The following is a 7,682-nucleotide window of genomic DNA, read 5'->3' on the forward strand; positions in this document are numbered from 1 at the left end:
CGACTGGCAACTTGGTTTACCACGGACCACGGTGTGATTTCTTTAATAGGAGTACACCAACATCCCCCGGTCCATACGGGCGCGCCGGCCCCTGTGATCACCATCCTCAGCACAGAGACACTGGGTCCCGGGGCATCCATCCCTACCCACGGAGGGTTAACAACAGCTAGCTGCCATCCCAACACCCCGGGTGCTCCCTAATAGCAGCGGTGGTACCCCATTTTACCACACACCGTGGGTGGTGTCACGGACTGTATACAATATCCCCACATACCATCATCCCCCTTTTTATTTCGAAGTGTCCGCGAGACTTCCGGGTCCGGAGACCCCTCGAGCCACACTGCAGATCCGGATCCGAGCAGCCCAGCTGCTGACGTGGGGGCGGTACAGAGATACCATTAGTTGTTGTTACAAACCATCATCAGACTCCGGACCATACAGGAACCATAGTACTGATGAGGCACAGGCTGTACCACAATTGAACATTTTAAAAATACCTTAACTTTTGGGAGAACTCTTCTATGTTTAAGGTCCATTAATTCTGAGCACATTGGTGTGGGTCTGGGGCCAGAGACCCCCATAGATTGTGCAAAAGACCCCTTAGAAGTGCACAGCTCAGGGGACAGGAATATGACTTTCACCCGCATCCGCTCTGTGCTCTACTAAAAAGACTTTTCAACTGTGGTTAGGAGTCTCCGGACCAGATCCCCCACCAATCTGCTAAGAATTATTGGGCATAAAACATAAAAAAATTCTCCCAAAAGTTTAGTTATTCTGAGGTGCATTTACAAGCCTGCTAATAATCAGAAACTGACTACTGGTGTAACTAAACCGACCGTCAAATCACCCGATGCACAAGCGAAATGCTGGTATGGAATATTATTTTAATGTTTACATACATTTACCGTATTTTTCGGACCATAAGACGCACTTTTTTTCCCCCAAATGTTGGGGGAAAGTTGGGGGTGCGTCTTATGGTCTGACTATAGGGCTGCGGCTGGGAATGAGGGTGCTGCGGGTCATCGGGGGCACGAGCAGGCAGCAGCAGCGCCTGCCGTGACCACGTGGGCCCGCTCATTACATATGCACGCCCATCCTCCCGCCCATCTCTCAGCGCTGAAGCCGGCACTGACAGGTGGGCGGGAGGACGAGCGGGGACGCGCGCATAGCAAAGAGCCGGCCGCATGATCACCCCTGGCAATTACAGCCTGGAGTGATCATGTGCGGCTGTATTCACTGCCCCCCGCGCGTCATTACCAGCGCGGGTTGCAGTTAATCAGTGTACTCACCCGTCCCCGTGTGTGGAGCCGCCCCCCTGCTGCACGCGATGTCTTCCTGTCTGTGCCGGTCAGCTGATCTGTGCTGAGCTGGTCAGCTGATCGGCACAGACAGGAAGACATCGCGATGCAGCAGGGGAACGGCTCCACACACACAGGTCAGTGGCGCAGAGAGGAAGATGATCGGTGCTGGAGGGAGTGAGGAAAAGGTGAGTATAAACGTTTATTTTTTTCTCTGTACTATAGGATACAGGCCATATACCAGGATGGTATATGAGCACGATGGGGGCATATAGCAGGATGGGAGTATATGAGCAGGCAGGATGGGGGTATATGAACAGGATGGGGGGTATGTGAACAGGATGGGGGGTATATGAACAGGATGGGGGGTATATGAACAGGATGGGGGGTATATGAACAGGATGGGAGTATATGAACAGGATGGGGGTATATGAACAGGATGGGGGTATATGAACAGGATGGGGGTATATGAACAGGATGGGAGTATATGAACAGGATGAATGGGGGAATATGAGCAGGATGGATGGGGGGTATACCAATAGGATGGGGGTATATGAATAGGATCGGGGTATATGAACAGGATGGGGTATATGAACAGGATGGGAGTATATGAGCAGGATGGGGGAATATGAGCAGGATGCTGGTATAGGAGCAGGATGGGGGTTTATAGCAGGATCATATACAAGGCAGGAGGATCATTACCAGGATGGGGTACCTTAGTAGAGAATTTGGGGACATTACCCCCATAACAGTGTCAGCAGCAGATCCTCGCCCCATAACAGTGTGTCATGACCACATTTTTTGCTTAAAGTTTTATTTTCCCATTTTCCTCCTCTAAAACCAGGGTGCGTCTTATAGTCCGGTGCGTCTTATAGTCCGAAAAATACGGTACTCTATGACTGCAGACCTGTGAATCCTCCCAGCGCACTCACGGCGGTCAAGTATGTGATATGCAGACTCTCGGTCAGAACTCGTCTAGTGAGTATGGCCTCGCTTCATGCACTTGTATGGAACAAGGCTGAATCCTCTAGACAGGTTCTAGCGGGGAATTTGCATATCGCATTCTTGACCACCATTCCCGGCGCAGACTCTGGAGAATCCTCATAGCACACAGTGAGTGCACTGGAAGGATTCACAAATCTCCACTTACACAGAATGACTGCAGACTTGTTATTCTAGCCTGGACAACCCCTTTAACATTTACTTCAAAATCCATTTTTAATATGCAAATGAATGGACTTCGGTGGACCCTTATGCCTTTCTATTTGCATATGAAGGCCAATCCCTTGTGTTGATTGACAGCACGGTAAAATCAGACATGTAAGCGGATTTTAGACAGCATTCACATTTACTAATGGAGCACTGTCAATAAAGAGTAAAGACTTTAAAATACAAATACAAGGGCGTAACGGAGCACCGAAGCAAAGACCACACCAACGGTGCACCGAAGCAAAGACCACACCAACGGTGCACCGAAGCAAAGACCACACCAACGGTGCACCGAAGCAAACAGCACGCCAACGGTGCACCGAAGCAAACAGCACGCCAACCGTGCACTGAAGCAAAGACCACACCAACGGTGCACTGAAGCAAAGACCACACCAACGGTGCACCAAAACAAAGACCACACCAATGGTGCACCGAAGCAAAGACCATACCAACAGTGCACCGAAGTTTCCCAAAAAAAGTTCCAAACTGCAATTCAGGAATCCATAAAAATGATTTTATTTATTCCAAGTATTAAAACATCATATAAGTCTGTACATGCCTATATAGTGTACATGCCTGTATAATGTATATGCCTGTATAATGAACATGCCTGTATAGACTCATCTGATGTTTTAATATTTAGACTAAATAAAATAATTTTTATGTATTCTTGAATTGCAGCATTGGAACTATTTTTCGGGAAATCACTGGACACACTTATCCTTCAGGTGACTGCAGACTTGCAACAGGAGGGATCACTACAGCAATTCATGGTGAGTGGAAATGTATAAACGGTGCACTGAAGCACCCTCATTTACATATTAAATAAAAGGTAGATTTTTCTGTAAATATTACAGAAGCACTCTGGTCATTTTTTCCCCTAAACATGTGTAAATGTTAGTTTAGTGTAAGGTCTGTGATAATACTCAACGATCGCCATTTCCTCATGTCCCTGACTCCATAATGATGTCACATCCACAGCTAGTCTCTGCAGACTTCCCTCTTCTCCAGTCTTCTGCAGAATATCCCGACATGGTGCCCAGAAAACTAACATGTCATTAGAATGTTCCTGAATTAATGCTGTGCCTTAAATGAGCCCTGTACTGTGCCCCTGAAAAAAATATTGCTCCTCACTGTGCTCCCTGTAAAAAATATTACTCCACACTGTGCCTCTTATAGTACATGGCCTCCACACTATCCTCTCCTATAAAATATTTCCACTCCACTGTCCTCCCTTGTATACTATGATCGCCACACTGTCTGACCTTAGGTACTATGAATGTCACACTGCCCACTAATAAGCAAAAACACCACATAGTCCCCCTTATAAATTTTACCCATCACACCTTCCTCAATTATGATTCATGATCTGCACACTGTCCTCACAATGTTCCATGCATGCTGGCCCTGTCCATACTGAGCCCTCACGCTGCCCCTCTCCATACTGAGCCTCCCATGCTGCCCCTTCTCCATAATGAGCTCCCAATACTGCTTGCCTCTTTTTTATAATGAGACCTCCATGCTGCCCCACTTATCATACTGAGACCATCAAGCTACCTCACGCTATCACACTAACCTATTTTTCATGCTGAGTCCCCTTCATTGCTCCACTCCATACTGAGCGCACCCATGCTGCCCTCTTTCCATACTGAGTCTTCACACTGCCCCTCCCGATACTTACTCATCATGCAGTCCTTTCTCCATAATGAGCTCCCCATGTTTCCTCTCTCTCCATACTGAGTCCTTACTTTTCCCCATCGATTTTGTCCCTTGCATCTTCTCACTCTGTAAACCCTAAACCCCCCTCTACAGCAATAGGCCCCCTAACCCCCCTCTACAGCAATAAGCCCCCTTACCCCCCCTCTACAGCAATAGGTCCCCTTACCCCCCTCTACAGCAATAGGTCCCCTTACCCCCCTCTACAGCAATAGGCCCCCTAACCCCCCTCTACAGCAATAGGCCCCCTAACCCCCCTCTACAGCAATAGGCTCCCTAACCCCCCTTTACAGCAATAAACCCCCTTACCCTCCATGTACAGCAATAGGTCCCCTTACCCCCCATCTACAGCAATAGGCTCCCTTACCCCCACTACAGAAATAGGCCCCCTTACCCCCCTCTACAGCAATAGGCCCTCTTACCTCCCTCTACAGCAACAGGCCCTCTTACCCCCCCTCTACAGCAACAGGCCCTCTTACCCACCCTACAGTAACAGGCCCTTTTACCCCCACCTACAGCAACAGGTCCATTTACCCCCCCTCTACAGCAACAGGCCCTCTTACTCCCCCTCTACAGCAATAGGCCCTCCGTTCCCATCCTCCCCCTCCAGTCTCTAGTATTAGCCACTCTTCCCCTTCCCCCTCCAGTCTCTAGTATTAGCCTTTCTTTTCCTCCCCCTGCAGTGTCTAGTATTAGCCTCTTTACCTCCCCCTGCAGTGTCTAGTATTAGCCTCTTTCCCTCCCCCCTGCAGTCTCTAGTGTTACTTTCTTTCACTCCCCCTGCAGTCTCTAGTATTAGCCTCTTTCCCTCCCCCTGCAGTCTCTAGTATTATCCTCTTTCCCTCCCCCCTGCAGTCTCTAGTATTAATCTCTTTCCCTCCCTCTTGCCGTGTCTAGTATTACTCTCTTTCCCTGCCCCCTGCAGTCTCTAGTATTACCCTCTTTCCCTCCCCCCTGCAGTCTCTAGTATTACTCTTTCCCTCCCCCCTGCAGTCTCTAGTATTACTCTCTTTGCCTGCCCCCTGCAGTCTATAGTAATAGTGTTGCGGGCGGGGGACAGACCACGGCAAGGGGGCTGCTCAAGACGCTCTGTTTCCGGGTCGCAGCGGTGGCTCGAGGGGAAGCCGGACCCAGGCCTGAGCACCCGTCCGTCGCCCGCAAATAAAAAGGGGGATTGTTATATGGGGTAGGTTTTGTTAGTGACGCCACCCATGGTGTGCGGTGATGGTTGGTGACACCGCCGCTGCCGCTGGGGTGCTGCCCGGGACCGATGGAGTGGGACAGCTGGATATTATCCCCTCCATGGGTAGGGGAGGTGTTGTCCCAGGGCCCCATTACAGGTGGGATGGTGCTGCGGAGCGCAATCTGCAGGGTTGGAGTGGATGGTGTTGGTGTACTCACAGTTCCTGAATAAATTCACACAGAGTCCAGATGGTAAACCAAATTACCAGTGACCAGTGACCTCCGGCGGGTGTGTTCGGATCCCACACCCTGGTTCAGCAAACAGGGGTCCCTTCCTCCTGCACTTAGTGTTGGTGTCCTTGATTTTGACTACTCCGCTTGAAACGGGGAAGTCCACTCCCGGTGATACTGTGTGTTGGGAGCTGTGGCCCGCAAGAACTGACCCATGGGATCTTAGCAGGCAATTGCGGAGCCCTATCCCCCTCGTTGGGCTTCCGTCTCGCTCTATCTGGGCCTCCTGTGGGACAAGGCCTGAAATCTTGCCCCCGGCTGGTCAATCAGTAAGGTGCATGAAGCTATCCTTGCTCTAGGGTCCATGTACCCAGTTGTTCACGGCCTCTGGACCGGATTCCCGCTGTCAATACCGGCGGGCTACAACCCTGCCCCGGTCCACTTAAGGTCTTCCGCGACCGGATCTCCATCGCCTGTGGCCCTGTCTGCCGACTGACACCTAGTCAGAAGTCCGGTAGTCCAGGAGCTCCAACCCCTGACTACCCTGTCACTTCGCACTCCTCTCAGTTTCTCTCCCCTTCTTTCACTGTCTTGTTCCCTCCTATTACACCTCTGGACCCCTAGGTGGGTGTCACAATCCGCTTGGCCCCACCCACTGGTGTGTCCCTATTGTCATGGTTGGAGACTAGGCTTTGCTGGCTGATATTGTGTACCTGGATGTGGTGTTTGTGATGGAGAACCAAAGAGGAGGGACTCCTGCACCTTGAAGAGGGGTGCAGCTGTGACGCCCTGGGCAAGCCAGGGGTCACAGGTCATCACACCACCACACCCTACACCCCAGTTAGGAACACCAAGGCTACCAAAATCCTTGTTGCCTCCCTCCAGGGGCTGATGTTCACACCAGGGGGTGGGCCAGGCGGAGTTCACAGCCCTGGAGGCGGGAGGAACCAGGCAGTTGAAGCCAGACTAGAGTCTGAGGAGGAGTTCAGTTTAGGGGAGTGAAGCAGAAGGAAGTAGTAGTGGAGCTAAAGAGGAAAGCTGAAGTAACAGAAAAGGAGTAAAAGTGCCAGTAGTAAAACCTGAAGTTGGTCCGGCTGTGTGCCCGGACAGTGACAGCAAGGTCAGCAGACGGCGGTGAGAGTCCGCAGGGGAGACTGCTCGGAGGTTGCTGGAAGGACCGCGGACGGGTAGTGGCCCGGCGGTCTGGAGCAGTATACGAAGAACAGTCAGCACCAGGGCAGGGGCCTTTCGGATCCCGGCAAGGCTAGGAGTCGCCATAATTTGCCAAATCCGTCAGTGAAGGGGACGTCTGTCTCCAAACAACCAAGTCCCGATTGAAGGCAACAGTCCGACCGTAACGGAGAGACACCACCACCGCCAGGGCACCAGTTTCTCAGGGCCAGCGCCTGCGGGCAAAGTAGGGCTCCTCTGGCCCATATCCAAGCCGGGGAGCGGGTTACCGGTGGGAACCCATCGCTACCAACACAGAAACATCAGGTGCAGGAAAAGGGACATCACCGTCACCTACTGGGGAAAGCAAGTGCAGCCGTCCGTGGGAACCGTCTTTCCAGCCGTGTGTTTTACCGAGAACTGTGTCATCGTCTCAGGCTGAGTGAGTACCACAGTGCCGCAAGGCACAGCGCTGCCCCCGCGTCCCTGCGCCCACCAGGCCCTGCATCTCCCACCTCATCACTGGGCCCCGGGATCACCAACCTTTACCCACGGAGGGGCAACACAACAACTGGCTGCTCCATACCATCCCTCCCGGGATCCCCATACAGAGCAGCGGTGGTGTCAACAAATCACCACAACCGTGGGTGGCGTCATGGACAATAAACAATCCCCACACCCAACAACCCCCTTTCACTCACGGGCGAGGAGCGCCGCTCGAGTCCCCGGGATCCGGCCCGTCGCTCGAGCCACCGAGCAGCGGCAGCAGCAGGCCGCAGCAGCCGCAGCGGCAGCCGGACCCGAGCAGCAGTAGGGAGAGCGCGGCGTCCCCTCCTCCGCCCGCGACACAGTCATCTGTGACACCCTGAATTTGTC

Source organism: Anomaloglossus baeobatrachus, chromosome 5, assembly GCF_048569485.1.
Source record: "Anomaloglossus baeobatrachus isolate aAnoBae1 chromosome 5, aAnoBae1.hap1, whole genome shotgun sequence".
NCBI lineage: Eukaryota > Metazoa > Chordata > Amphibia > Anura > Aromobatidae > Anomaloglossus > Anomaloglossus baeobatrachus.